The sequence below is a fragment of the Diabrotica undecimpunctata genome, chromosome 3, assembly GCF_040954645.1.
Source record: "Diabrotica undecimpunctata isolate CICGRU chromosome 3, icDiaUnde3, whole genome shotgun sequence".
Taxonomy (NCBI): domain Eukaryota; kingdom Metazoa; phylum Arthropoda; class Insecta; order Coleoptera; family Chrysomelidae; genus Diabrotica; species Diabrotica undecimpunctata.
In genome coordinates, this window is record NC_092805.1 from 51,296,701 (window position 1) to 51,312,530 (window position 15,830).

The window sequence follows — 15,830 nt, forward strand, 5'->3', positions numbered from 1 at the left end:
TCAGCTCTATACAAAAATGGGCAGAGACATTGAATTTTATTAGTCCAAGAAACGCCACCTAGCTTAGCCGGTTTCTTAGCTGAAAATGTGATTCTCTAAGAAACTGTATACGTTTAAAAGTAGATGACTTTAAATTTAAATGATCAATATTTTTGAATTGCGTTCCTGGGACGACTTTATTGGAAGATAGTTGATTTGATTACATGAAATCAACTTTAACTTACGAATACCTGTCAGAAAAATCATAGCATGTGATTGGTCTTTGAACAGACAACCACATGCAATGATGTCAGTAAAATTCTCTTTTTAGTGATCTCATAGTAAATCATAAGGAAAAAGCAGGAAAAAATCTTATGATACTATACCGACATCGTAAGTATTTGGTCATATTTAGTTTAACTTAGTAAAAGCGATAAGAGTAGGAATGATAACCAAAAAAAGTAAGTTTAAAATATCTGGATATTCAATTAAATTAAGTGAAAGGTTAAAGAAAGTGAAATAATACAAGGTTTTGAATTTTAAAAAAGAAATTTTATTTAAGTTAAATTAAGTTACCGACTCATTAGTCATTTAAATACTTAATTAAAATATTTTTGGCTTTTAAATTGCAGGGACGTATATTTTCGAGCATGTGTGCATCACTTATGTAATATATATTATACATACACTTATATAAGTGCGTGTATAATATTTGCACATATTATTAAATATGAAAAATGACTAACAGCTGAAAAAAATATTAATCAAAAATTAGTTATAAATAAATTAATAAAAATAAGTTAAGATTTATTACTTAAATATTGCTAGAATTTTAGAAGAAACACAAACATATTCCGAAAATTAGAAGTTAAATGTGAAGGTTGCCTTGTGCTGAAGGAGTATGTCACCCCTTTTCTTATAATAATATTTTTTTTTGTTTTAACATTATTAATTTTTAACTAATAACTAAAGCCCGGACTATGAGCAAAATTCTTTTTTTGTCTATTATGCCTATTTTGGGTGTTTTTGTACATTTTACCTTTTTTCTTAAATTCCGCCTATTAGTGTTTTTTTTTTTAAATTGTATGCTACTAACCATGATATTATTCATACTACTCTTACTAAACAATTATATAATAAAATTTTGGGTCATTAATATAAAAACAATTGTTTGTTGATAATAAATTTCTAGAAAAATATACCTGTTTGGGACTTAACTATTGGAAAAACCCTAACCTTTTCCTTGTGTAATAAACAATTATCAGTTGTATAGTTGGTTACTGTATCAGACTTTAGTTTTGTTGCGTATGCCGAAAAGTAAAGAACACAGATTTTAAAAAGTTTTAGACGTTTAGAAAGATGATCTCTAAGTGCATGGTATCGGACTATATCCGAAAGTTTCTCTAGAAAGAGATGGAGCATTTTGTAAACCATGTGGCATATCGGTAAATTTTATTTTTTCTTTCTCTTTCTCATCACCTAACTAAATTCCAAAGTGGTATTAAAATTCTAATTATTGTCCCAGATTTCGAGTAGATAAAAAAAGGAGGAAGACACATTTAAATTTGATTTATACCAGATGATGATTGCGTGCAATATTTCTCTCTATAAAGTTAATCACCTTACATTTAAGTTCTTTTGGAGGAGAGTACATTGAAAAAAAAATTATAGAAAAATGCTATGTGGAATTTATTTCAAAAATTAAGCTGGAGTTAGAGGGCAATTTCGTGTATATTATCGAGGATCAAACAACAGATGTATATGGCAGGTATGTAGCTAATTTGATAATTGGAATTTTAAACGAAAACTTCGCGAGAAAAATTATTTAGTTACCGATACAGAATTGGAAAAAAGCAAACAATTGAACTATAACTAGATTTATAACAGATAGTGTAACAAATTTCTTTTCACCCAACTCTAGACCAGTGAAAAAAATATTTTTAATGCTTTTTGATGATGTGGCACATATGTGATTAACAGAATCAACATATATACAATATCAGGTATGCTGATAATACCATCTTAATAGCAAGCAACACACAAGAACTACAAAATATAATAAATGCGGTAGTTCGTTATAGCGAAATGTTCGGTTTACATCTAAATATTTCCAAAACTAAAATTCTAGTAATTTTAAACATATCAACAAACGTATATTTGAAAGCCAAGGGACAAATAATAGAACAGGTAACTTCCATAAAATAATTGATGGATTCGACCGTTACTTGATGGAAATTTTTTTTATGTAACAATAAAACACTGAAAACTTTGTTTTCAAAACTTCCACAAAATTTATTTTAAACTCTTTGTTTTGTGCTATTTGCCTTTCTTAAGTGATCTATTTTTGGCATGCGTTTACACTTTATAGTCTCTAGTTAAATAAGTTGACGAGATGAGAACTGTTTGTCTCAAGTTGGTCATTCAGAATTATATCTGAGTTTTTTAATTTATTGATTTTCATAGATTCTAACAAAGATAGCTTAAGGACTTTATTTTTAATGTGAACATAAATTTGAAATTCGTCATTAAAAGAATGATTATGATTTAGAAGGTGAAATTCGTACGTCGAATCTTTACGTATTTAGAATCTTTATATATTTAGAATCTTTAGAACATAAAAGGGCTTTCAATAATAGAAAAACCTTCACCTTCTAGATCATAATCATTCTTTTAATGACGAATTAACAATGACGACCAACTTGAGATAAACAGTTCTCCCCTCCTCAACCTATTTCATTGGAGACTATAACGTGTAAACGCATGCCAAAAATAGATCAATTAAGAAAGATAATTAGCCAAAACAGCTGTAGTGATAAGAGCTTAAAATAAATTTTGTGGAAGTTTTTAAAACAAAGTTTTCGGTGTTTTATTGTTACATTCCATAAAATATTTGTTAGCAAATATCAACAGCCAGTGTAACCCAAAAAATATACCATCAAAAATAGAACAGGTGAGAAAACTATTTTTACGAGATCAGACTTTAGTCTAGAGCTCAGAATTCGAATGATCAGATGTTACGTTTTCTCTGTTTTGCTGTATGACTGTGAAAGTTTGACAATGGACTCTGAAATAAAAAAAAGAATAGATGCCTTTGAAATATATATATATATATATACAGATGGGTACTGAGAATTACATCATCATCATCATCACGCTGAGAATTCCATGGGTACAAAAAATGACCAATGGTGAGGTACTTTGGTGCATGAGTGAACAAAAAGAACTACTCAGCATAATCAAAGAGAGAAAAATACAATACTTGGATCATGTGTTGAGAGGTGGAAGTAATGAATTACTATTAATCATTTTGGAAGGAAAAGTGCAAGGCAAAAGATCAGTTGAAAGACCTAAGGAGACGGTTTGACCGCTCACCTATAGAAATCTTTTGTGCAGCAGTCTCCAAAGGTACAATTGCCATTTGGATCGCCAACCTTCGAAAGGAGATGGCGCAATAAAAAGAAGAAGGTATATATGTTAATAGCTGTTAATTTAAAGATGTTTTATCCTATATTAATTTATTGTACTTGTGTAGCACACGGTGTAAACAGAATTCCAGAAAAATAAGAAATCTGTTTCCGTTGGTGAATGATTTTGTAAAGTTTATGAAAATAAAAGGAAAAAGACAGTAAAGATTTGATTTCACGTACAGTGCGTCTGTATATCCGCTTATACGTATTTCACCCTAAAAGGGACCATCAGAGACGGATATTCACAGACGCTCTGAACGTGAAAAAAAATCTTTCCCGTCTTGGGAAATAACTAACATGGCTTCGTATGGACGCAAATAGCGACATCTGATAATAAATCCGTAAGCTAATTTTTCGAAACCAAATTCAGATCTATGCTTTAATCTGTGCCTTCTAAGAATTGCATAACATCTTTATCAACGTCTGTTTTGCCTTACAATTTTTAGAAGGCACAGATTAAAGCATAAATCTGAATTTAGTTTCGAAAAATTAGTTTATGGATTTTTTATGAAAATAGTTTTCTTAACGGCTCCGTTGAGGGTGCAGATATATAAAGAAAAACTTCCCGGTGTCTCTTTACAACTTAAACCAGTAATTACAAAGTGGGAAACATGACTGGAAGCAGTCGAGTTAGTTAAATAGAATTAGTAATAGCACAATTTAATGATGATAATTTCGAAGTCATTCGATAAACACAAAAACTGCTTAAAAAACCCAAATTGAAGCAACAACTCGCATAAACCAATTAAAGAGTTAAATTTATGTTAGTCAGTAAAATTGTAAATAATTTAAAGTCAAAAATTAAATCAGCACCTAGGTCGGTCAATTATTTTTTTAAAAAATTAAACATTGTACCGTGGTTTTCTTGAAACACGAGGATCATAAACTCAAACTTTATTAAAAATGTATAAAACACTGAAATAACTACCTGACATTAAAAATTTATTAATTTTACAAAACCACCTCAATCCTTTACTGTTCTCGGGTATATTATATTAAATTGTCATCCCATGACACTTTAATCCCATGACACTGGTTTAAGGATGATTCCAAATACCAACAGTTGTCACTCGATTGTCAATCGTAATAATATGGTTTTGACAAGAATGGAGATTTTTCTTTTTTATCTAATGTTGCTAAAATTTTGAATGGGCCATTTTCCGAATAAAGTTAATTCACTTTGTATAATAAATAATAAGTTAAATGTCTATATTGCTTATATGTTGCCTATATTTTAAGATTTCTGCCTTTTTTAGTAAAAATAATTGCCTATGTAGGCACCTTTTTGTTCAATTTTTGTTGCCTATAAATCCGCAGGATCAAACTATAGTACTAGAACTAAAAAATCTATCAAAAAAAACAGTTAAGGAAAATAATTCGGAAGAATTAAAAAAAAATGATAAACAAGGGAAAACAACATATATTAAAAGACACATTTAGCGGAAGATAGGAGCTTCTCTTCTCATGGCGCCGTCTCCTTTTAAAGGTTGGCGATCCAAATGGCAATTGTAGTTTTGAAAACTGCTGGCGAAAGATTTCTGCGGATGAGCGGTCAAAGCATCTCCTCAGGTCTTTCAGCCACGAGTTCTGGCGTGTTCCTACTGATCTTTTGCCCTGTACTTTTCCTTCCAGTATAACTTAAAGTAATTCGTATCTTTCGCCTCTCAACACATGACCCACGTATTGCATTTTCCTCTCTTTGATTGTTCTTAGTAATTCTTTTTGTTCCTGTTACCTCAACATTAGTAACTCTTTGTACCCATGGAATCCTCAGCATTCGTCTGTATATATACATCTCAAAGGCATCTATTTTTTTTTTCCATTTCAGAGTCCATTGTCCAACTTTCACAGCCATACAGTAGGACAGAAAAAACGTAACATCTGATCATTCGGATTCTAAGCTGCAAACTAAGGTCTGATCTTGAAAAAAATGTTTTCATGCTCATGAATACTTTCCTTGCTTGTTCGATTCTTGATAGAATTTCTTTTTTTGGATAACACTGACTATTGATATTTGCTCCCAAATATTTTATGGAATTTACTTGTTCTATTATTTGACCCTTGGCATACACGTATACGTTTATTGGTGTCTTTGTAAATACAAAAGTTTTAGTTTTGGAAACGTTTAGATGTAAACCGATCATTTCGCTGTGCAGCAATCTTTTTGCTGCAAAAAGATAGGAGCACATAGCGTAAAATCCAAAAGAATAAACATTGGATGTGAGTGGAAAGCTTAGATAGATATGCTACAATGGGAAGCTACCATTAAAACAGGCAATACTTATACATTATTATATATAACTCCACTATTGTATTTATATAAATAGATAGTGCAGCTAAGCAGCAAAATAAAATGTATGTGCATTAAAGATAAAAACAACCATATGTCAAGAACTGGAGTAACACACAAATCACCATGGAAGTCATAAACTATTTAAAAAAGTTAAATATTTGGCCCAAGAGTTTAAGCGACAACTTCAAGTCATTTAAGACCACAATAAAGAAGTAAAACCGAAATAGATAGCATTACAGAAACCTGGAAAATTTACTGCTCAGAATTATACAAAGACACTTCAAAAGATGCATCAGTCTCCGAACACAAGATCCGTGCAATCAAAGAGTGTTTCTGATCAAACTTTATGCCTTTTCATACAAAAGGATCGCAAGGAAGAAAGAAAGAAGAATGCGGAATCGTACCATGAAAAGGCTTTCGATTTAGTAAAAAAAATCCCATCTGGAGTATAATGGGACATATAGAAGTGCCTAACCATCTAGTTAAACTAATAAGTAATTTGAATGATAAACACTCTTCTTCTTCTTGTAGTGCCTATCCGTTTCGGATATTGGTGACCATCATGGAAATATGTATTTTGTCCACTGCTGCTGGATAAACCACGTACGTAGACACCACCGTTTCGTCCGCGGTATTGACAAATCTTCGTTAATTCCAATTTTGGCTTCAACATGCTCTACTGCTTATTGAAAGATTTCTTCGGAGTATATGTTAAACAGCAGGGGTGATAGTATACATCCCTGTCAGGCCCTACATTTGATTTTGTTATCATCGGATCCCCCTGACTTTGTACGGATAGACGATGATTCCAGTAAAGATTGCTAGTGATTCTTAGATCACAGGTGTTTATTCTAATATTTGTTAATATCTCCATCAGCTTGTCGTGATTTACTGTATCGAATGCCTTATGGTAATCAATTAAGCATGTATAAATATCGCAATTCACGTCTCTATATCGTTGAAATAGCACTTATATTAAGCTGATATTCCGAAAATAATTGCAGGATACGGATTTTGTTTTCTTCGGTAGAGCAATAAACGTTAACTTCAGCCATTATCTTGGTATTACTCAGCTTAAGTATATGTCATTGAATATTTTTGTTACGGTTGAGTACCGTTGGTGCCGATGCGATTGGTAAGTAGTCATACCATAGGTAGGATGGAAGTTGTCTGGACCTATTATCATCAAAGAGTTCTTGTATGTATTTGGTCCATATGCATATTTCGTGATTTTTATCTGTGATGATATTTCTATGTTGATATCATAATTTGCTAGTTGTGTTGAATTTTTAAAGACCGGCTGCTTGTTTTATCTTTTTATGCATACTAAATGTATCGTGCTTCTGCTCCAACAACTTTATCTCTTTACACTGTGGTGTTAACCAACTTTCTTGGGCCTTTCGTATTTCATTTCGGTATTTCGGTAAATATTACAATAAAAACTCAGCCAAAGTTAAAATACACGGAATATATTCAAATTCAGATCAGATCAGAATCAGATAAGAGGTCGAAATACGTATAAGCGGTTGTCGCTGCCCTGTATCAAAACAAAAATCTAATACCGTCATTATGTTATATTACTTACTTCGTTTGGAATACCAGAAACTGAATTCACTACGAATTTTGACCAGGATGAACGGCATGTGGAATGCAATTTTAGATTCCCTTGCCGAGTAATTTATCCAGCTGTTTGTTTCGCAAATTTTAGGAAACACTGTGGTAAAAATTTGAATTCGGTTTCGCTAGGTAGAAATCGTTTGATTTCTTTTCCTGTTTTTAGATGGCGTAGTTACGTCCGTATATAGTTATTTTGATAACTATTGTCTAGGACGGGAGAAATTTTTGTTTTGGTTCAGAGCAGTGGCTATACCGTTCTGACGAGACCTAAAGAGGTCGAAATACGTATAAGCGGTTGTTGCTGCCCTGTATCAAAACAAAAATCTAATACCGTCATTATGTTTTATTACTTACTTCGTTTGGAGTACCAGAAACTGAATTCACTACGAATTTTGACCAGGATGAACGGCATGTGGAATGCAATTTTAGATTCCCTTGTCGAGTAATTTATCCAGCTGTTTGTTTCGCAAATTTTAGGAAACACAGTGGTAAAAATTTGAATTCGGTTTCGCTAGGTAGAAATCATTTGATTTCTTTTCCTGTTTTTAGATGGCGTAGTTACGTCCGTATATAGTTATTTTGATAACTATTGTCTAGGACGGGAGAGATTTTTGTTTTGGTTCAGAGCAGTGGCTATACCGTTCTGACGAGACCTAAAGAGGTCGAAATACGTATAAGCGGTTGTCGCTGCCCTGTATCAAAACAAAAATCTAATACCGTCATTATGTTTTATTACTTACTTCGTTTGGAGTACCAGAAACTGAATTCACTACGAATTTTGACCAGGATGAACGGCATGTGGAATGCAATTTTAGATTCCCTTGCCGAGTAATTTATTAAGCTGTTTGTTTTCCAAATTTTAGGAAACACAGTGGTAAAATTTTGAATTCGGTTTCGCTAGGTAGAAATCGTTTGATTTCTCTTTTTATATTCAAATTTAAAAAAAAAAAAAATAATAAACTAGACAGGGCTGCATACTATTACCACTAGTATACAACGTATTTTCTAAATATATAATGAGGAAAGTACTAGACGAATGTGATGGAGGAATCACTATAAGATGTAAAAAAATTAGTAATCGGCGATACACAAATGACATACTAATACTAACAGCAAATGAAGTGGAAATGACTACCATCACAGAACGACTAAGCCAGATAAGCAAAGAATTTGGACTTCAGATAAACACTAGAAAAATAAAAATAATAATCGTTGACAGCAAGCTAACAAGATTTAGAATTGTGCTTAAGGAATGAAGAGGAAGGATTGCTTTTTTGTACCAAGAAAATATCATACTTAATGCATGTAATGCATAACAGACCAGACCAAATGCAGATAGTCATAGGGTCTCGGCTGAAGATCCACAAGATCACATAGGTTGTTTAGGATACTATTTTGAGTTCCAATTTTAGCAGCAAATGTTGCAAAAATCTTTTTGCTAATATTATTTGAATGTCAATATTCTATCTTATGTAGCACTTAGATATTCTGGAAAATCTGTTATGGACAAAACGTTGATTTCGAAGACTACATTGAGTTCCTTTTCTGTCATAATTTTTTTTCAATTGAAAACAGCATTCTTTTGTCTTGTGTACATTTGGTTGGTTGCAGTCTTCTTTTTTGAAAGTAGCTTGCATCGGTTTTGAGATTTATTTCTTATTTGAGGACTATTACCCAGTTGTCTGCGTATCCGAATTTATTAAGTTACCTCTAACGTACAGAGTAAACAAAATCAGTGCCAATACGGACTCCACAAGGAAGTCCATAACTCAAGTTCCTCACTCCACTTGTGAATTTTTCTATAATCACTTGAAAGGTAGGTTTAAAACAAATAAATATTATGGAGATAATACGGCTATGAGTAATCTTCTTCTTCTGATACTCTCCATTATTAAGACTTGCGATCACTAGATCAAAATCTTCGCTATTCTGCACCACTCTTAGTAATGGTGCATTCATTCGTGTAAGTCATCAATAATACCCATCTTTAATGTATATTATGATAATTACTGTTTTAATTGGAATAAGCCACAATTGAAATTTAAAATTGAAGATTCAATTTTCGCTTCGGAAATCGTGCTCAAATTACAAACATTAATAAATTAAACAAATTTTGTTTTTTGTTATTTGGTGAAATATTTTTCTAATAATTTAATTTTATCTGACTTATTTATTATTTAATTTTATATTTATGTTATTTATTTTAAATAACATACATATGAAATTAGAATGTGGTGTTTATTGAGAGTAAACTAAATGTAAGAATAAGTACTTACCATGTCGGGATAGTATTATGATGTTTTTTTCCTAGTTTTTTCCTCATGATCTACTATGAAAACACTAACAGGAGAATTTTACTGTCATTATGGCATATGGTTGTCTTTTTAAAGACGAATCACATGCTATGAATTTCTGACAGATATTCTCAAGTTAAAGTTGATTTCATGTAATCGAATGAACTATCTTAAAATAAAGTCGTCCCAGGAACGCAACTCAGCAATATTGCCAATTTTTGAAGTCGTCTACTTTAAAATGTGTAATATATGTCTGAGTTGTCAATATAAATAAGTCAGATAAAATTAATTATTAGAAGAATTTTTTACCAAGTAACAAAAAACAAAAATTGTTTAATTGTTTAATGTTTGTAATTTGAGAACGATTTCCGAAGCGGAAATTGAATCTTCAATAAACTTATTTTAATCGTCAATTGTGGCTTATTCTCATTAAAATAGTAATTATTTTAAGATACCACAAGAAAATACCTTCAAAACTATATTATCATATTCTTAAACTTGATGTTGCTACGTTTATTTTGCATATTGGTATAAACCTAGTTTTGTGTACTATTTAATTTTCATAATTATTAAAGAATAAAAATTAACTATATATTGGCAAAAGTAGAGAAAATTACTCATAATCCAAATAAATTTTTTATTGCTTTTAAAAAAAGAAAAAGCGACAGACATACAACTACACGATTGCAAGAAGGGCCTATCGACTCATTCATAATTTATACATAGAATCATACGCACACAAGTTGTTTTTATCGAAATTTCTGTAATTTTTGTAAGTAAAAAAATAGTGTGGGTGAATTTATGTAAAAATAACTTCAAAAGGGGTTACTCTAATGATACAACTTTGTTACACCCTTATATCATTGCAGTCAATTAATTTTCAAAAGAAAAATAATTTTTCAGTTGAACAGGTGCCAACTCGTATATAAATAATATATATACAATTACGTAACTCTCAACCCTCGTGAAAATCGATACAGAAACACAAAGGTCTATGTCACGGCCGCCACCGCAGAGCCAATGTGTTCCGGCGGAAGTTGGGTGACGTCACCGTTATGACGTTATAACTATGACGGCACAAGAGTTTTCCTCGGGAAAGAAGGGATGCCGGCGCAACGGCAGTAATAACGGCATCGATTAACGATGACGTCACTGCGGCTATGACGTCAGCGACACAGCGAAACGCAATGGTTTTATAATGGACCGATTGAGACTAGCAGGGATGTAGAGTGTCGGCGGTGGCCGAAGAACGAAGAACTAACTGACTCCTCCGGTGGTATAGTATAGTAGTGACTGGAGAGGAGAAATATTTCACCAAGTCTCTTGTTGTTCTTGAAACATGTGTGAGTGAAACACGTTATGCTGGACCGGTTGTTAAACGCGAATTAAAAAAAGTCGGACAAGATTGTCCGTCATATGATTAGTATCTACTGTCGATTTCCGTTGTGATTTAAAAAATAGTATTTGTGTGCAGTTCTATAACTTTTTGGGATTTATAGTGAGTTTATAAATATTTGAAGCCGGTAGTGAGAAGCATGTCAGTTTAAAAGTGAGTTTAAAAAACTTTTTATACTTTTTCAAATTAATAATTTAAGTAATTCATTTAATTATTAAAATTTTTAATTTAAATTCTAAATAAAAAGATTACTTATTTTATATAAAAATTATGATAAACATAATATCTATATTTATATATTATGTATATATATACATATATATATATATATATATATATATATATATATATATATATATATATATATAATATGTTTATTGTACTTTTAATGTTTATAAATAAAGTTTTGAAAGTTCAATGTCTTACCAACGTTATTAAAAAACGACTTATCTTTATAAAGATCTTTTCATTAAGTTTTTTCGGTTTGCAAGTATGTTTATACTTTTGTTTTCTTTACTCGTTTAGTTGCGTGGTAATTAAATGTATTATTTTAATGTTTTGTGCAATAAAATCACTCTCGAACAGATAACATATGTAGGTCAAATAACTAAAATTAAGCTAAACCTTCGTCATTAGTTTTAATGTAAACTGATGCTTTCTATGTAGTTCTTAAAGTCCAAACGGTTAGTCTCTTCAAGCAGAACTGATTTGTATTGCATGTTAAACAATGTTTTTTAGTAATGATAAGTCTCTTTTTTGGTCTGTGTATGACTCCGTTATTTCTGATACATTGTGTTGTCCTACAACACCATACACTAGGTTCTTTTTCATGTCTAAGCTTCGGTTTTAGAGAAAATTATGGTAAATACATATTTAAATAACACTTACACGTGAATAGAATATACGAATAGATGTTTATTTCGAGGATGTGATAAAAGACTGATTTGGCTTTCTCCATTTTTGTTAATGCTGTTGCCAATATATTTATACTTGTTCAGAGATAATTGTATTGTAATTATTTTCATTAGCGGTTAAGCAACTGTCAATTCATGTCACAGTTGATGTTGGATTCTATCCATATACCGAGAATTTGCGATATTAGACTTTAGATGACTTCCCTCAAAGAAGAAATCTCCAAATTGTTACACTGTTCGTGAAGATAATAGTGGTAGATCTTCCATGGTTCCACTTTTAAGTTAATTAGAACAATTTGTTATTATAGTGAACAAAATGTACACAGATACTGAAAATGATGTCCTAATATCGTGGCCATCCTCATTCTCTTGTTCTTAGGTCGCGTGTTTAAAACCGAACTAAATGACACTTAAAATGTATGTCACACTTCTTACTTTTTTTAATCTTCTTGAGATTAGACATAAATGGGTGCACATGAATTGGCTCCAACTTGCAGTTAATAAGCTCTCTACCAATAAAATGGTTTGCGTGAATTGGCTCCCGAAGAAATCTTGAAAATTTATGTAGCGAAAAGGTTCAGAAACTGAGCTTGACAACGAAATATTTGAAAGAATTAGACATTTCGTGTTACGTAAAATACGTGTTTAGTCTTGCTGGAATCCAAAGACGTAGGCAATTGTTTTGCAATTGATATTGGAGCAATCTTACCCAGACATCTAGTAGTTCAAAAATTTGCAGATTTCTTGGTGGAAAACTACATTGTTGAAGACGCCAAATTTGCACCTACCATGTGAGCCAAAAATCGTACGTGCCTCTACAAATAATGACGAATGCATGCAAGAGTTTCCACTTGAAATTCAATTCTTTGTTTTATACTTGCCATCGAAACATTTTCCAATTTTTGGGAATTCTAAAAAATGTTCAAATATATACCTATAAAAAAGTAAAAATTAGTAGTATCTCTAAAAGAGTATACGAAAAACGAAAATTTCATTGAACATAAAATGCGTCTTTTACAGGAAAAACGTATAACTGCTTTTGAGTTTGTAAAAAATATGTGTAGAAGGCATCAACCTGTATAATCTGTAAGTTACAGTTTCTTTAATAAATAAATTGCTTACGACTACATTTCTAATTTCTGGTGTATATTATACCTATTTTCCTTAAAATCCAAGTTTCAAAAGGAGATTCAATTTCTGGGAATTTCGTAATGGGTGGGAGCCAGTTCATGTATGTGTTTGTGAGCCAATTCGTGTAGGATTAAGGTGGTTTTATAGAGTTTGGGAGCTAGTTAATTTGCGCCAACATAAATATTATTTGATTTAAACTAAAGAGTATTTCAATTTTAGAAATTGTTTTTCTTACCCTTTTTAATTTTTTTTTAATCTATAACTCAATTTAGTTCTTGCGATTTCTAGCGCTATAATATTTTTTATTAAATATCTATGTACTTACCTATTAGGTTTATTAATCGATTTACTTCTTTATTATGACGTACTAATGATAGTGTTTCTCACTATTCTGTTTTCATACCAACTGTTTTGGTATATAAACAATTTTAGTAACGAACAAAGGTTTTTATTGAAAAAGGCAATAATATTTTTGTGATTTATGTATTAGATTTGAGATATTCAATGCAAAACACAGGCCCTCCTTTTGCTCAGCTTTTTTTGCTATCTCAAGCCTTATATCCTAAAATAGCGGTTTTTTTTAGGTACCTTTCCCATTTCATCTGTGGTCTTCCTCTCTTTCACTTGAATGTCAATGATGCCTAGTCTAAAATAATTTTTGTTCGTATTTTGTCGCTTGGTCTAACAGTCTTGCAGCAAAATTTTTAGTTTAGTTTTGCTATTAGGCTGGTACCACGTTTAACTTTTATACCGTTTCTGATCGAGATATATCTTGCTGAATCTGACAGTCTTATGTTGATCATTTGTTTTTCTATTACTTTTTATCTTTATTAATTTGTTCATATTAGCACTTGTCAATGTTCATATTTAACTTTTGTGTCTAAGGATGGAGAGAATGCACTATTCTTAAGAATATAGTGTTTGGGTATCCTTATTAAATTTTATCTGCCTCAAAAACAGCGTACGATACTGTTGATACATTCCAATTGTATTCGGCTATGATCGAATTTGGATTATTAAAAAGGTGTAAAGTGTAAGTGCAAGCGCATCTTTCAGAACTATATATAATATTAGAACACATCGGACTTCTGATTAATTCCCAGAAAACTAAATATATGTATGCCGTCTATATCAAGAATGCAATAAAATAACTTAGAGATGCAACACGAAACCATAGAAAGCGTGGAGGAGTTCTGCTAGTTAGGGTCACTGATTAACTGCAAAAACAACACATCCAAAGCTATAAAAAAAAGAATATCAGTGGCTAGTCGCTGTTATTTTGGACTAGGCCCCCAACTAAGAGCGAGACATATGTCAAGAGCAAAAACTTTATAAAAGTGCTCACTTACGTAGCGGAAACATGGGCAAAGACGACTCGAGATAAAGAGTTACTACGAATATTTGAAAGAAAAGTATTGAGGACCATATATGGCGGGGTTAACGAAGGAGGTCTGTGGAGAAGGCGATATAATTTCAAACTCTATAGACCTTTTGGTGATGCAGATATCGTGAAAACCATTAAAATAAACCGCCTAAAATGAGTGCGCCACGTTTTGTGGATAAATGAAAGTAATCCTTCTAAAATAACCATGCTAAATATGCTAGCAGAAAGCAGAAGTAGCGTGTCACCTAAACTTAGGTATCTGGACGATGTAAAGGAAATTAGAATAAGAGGATGGAGAACAGGGACACTACATAGGGAAGTATGAAAGAATGTTTTTATGCAGACCATGCTCACGAATAGCTGTAGCGCCAACAGATAATAAATATTATTAATTTATTTTTGTTTTATTCAACTTTTCTTTATTTGTCATCACTTTTGTCGTAGTGCATCTTTATTCCAATTTTTCAGTTTTTTAGTCTAGTTGTGAACCATTACTTATACTTTTCGTTTGTTTATCGTTAAAAGGACTTTACGTTTACGTATCTTAGGTGGTTCAAGTGAATTTTCCATAAATAGTAATTCCATATTCATCCTATTTTCCACGACAGTCTAATTAAATTTTAGTTATACCGTTCTGAAAATATTTTGTTGTTGCATTTCTATATTAACTAAGTAGTATAAATATTTAATGTAAAAAAAAAAAAATTTTAATTCAACATAAAATATTTTATTCTCGTGGTTTCGTCTTTTACCTCGGAAATCGTTCTCGAAAAACTTTCCGATGGGAAAATCGAAACGCTAATTATAAAATGTTTTAAATTAAAATTGCGATATAGTTTATTTCCATTTAATGTAGTATTTAAATTTTAGTATATTTTTGGTTAGTTCTTGTATCTAGTTATACCCAAATAGGTACACCTTACAGAAATACTTTAAAACTTTGTAATAACTTTGTAATAATAATTTGGGGGTATATTTTTTTAAAATTCGTTTCCACCAATTGTTCTCCAATTACGTTACTTTTGTTTTTTCATTTACCTGCTCTATAATTTATTTTTAGTACCGTATTATGTTTATTTTGAATACTAACTCGAAAGGGTATGCTGGAAAAGGAGCAAAAAGAACGATATATTTTTCCGTAGTGGTTAGTCTCTTCCTAGATTTCCGTATAATTGTAAACAAAAAATAATATTTACATACTTATGAATTAATTAAAAACTGTAATTAAAAACTTTGGGTAAGTGATTTTATAAGTGATATTGTGTGAACTCGGCATATTTCCAAAGCGTGTATTTTGTTTGTATGTCTTGATTAATCGGTTCTGTTACATTTTGTCTTACATTTGAGTCTTATAT

At 31.3% G+C, this 15,830-nt stretch overlaps 1 protein-coding gene across 1 annotated transcript in view; it reads left to right on the forward strand.

The window, feature by feature from the left end:
- The first annotated feature begins 10,881 nt into the window (after positions 1-10,881).
- Positions 10,882-15,830, forward strand: part of Hr38 (Hormone receptor-like in 38) — a 153,205-nt gene continuing 148,256 nt past the window's right edge. The window contains exon 1 of the mRNA XM_072525880.1: positions 10,882-11,199. The gene's annotated coding sequence lies outside the window, so the exon portion shown is untranslated. The remainder of the gene's footprint in view (positions 11,200-15,830) is intronic.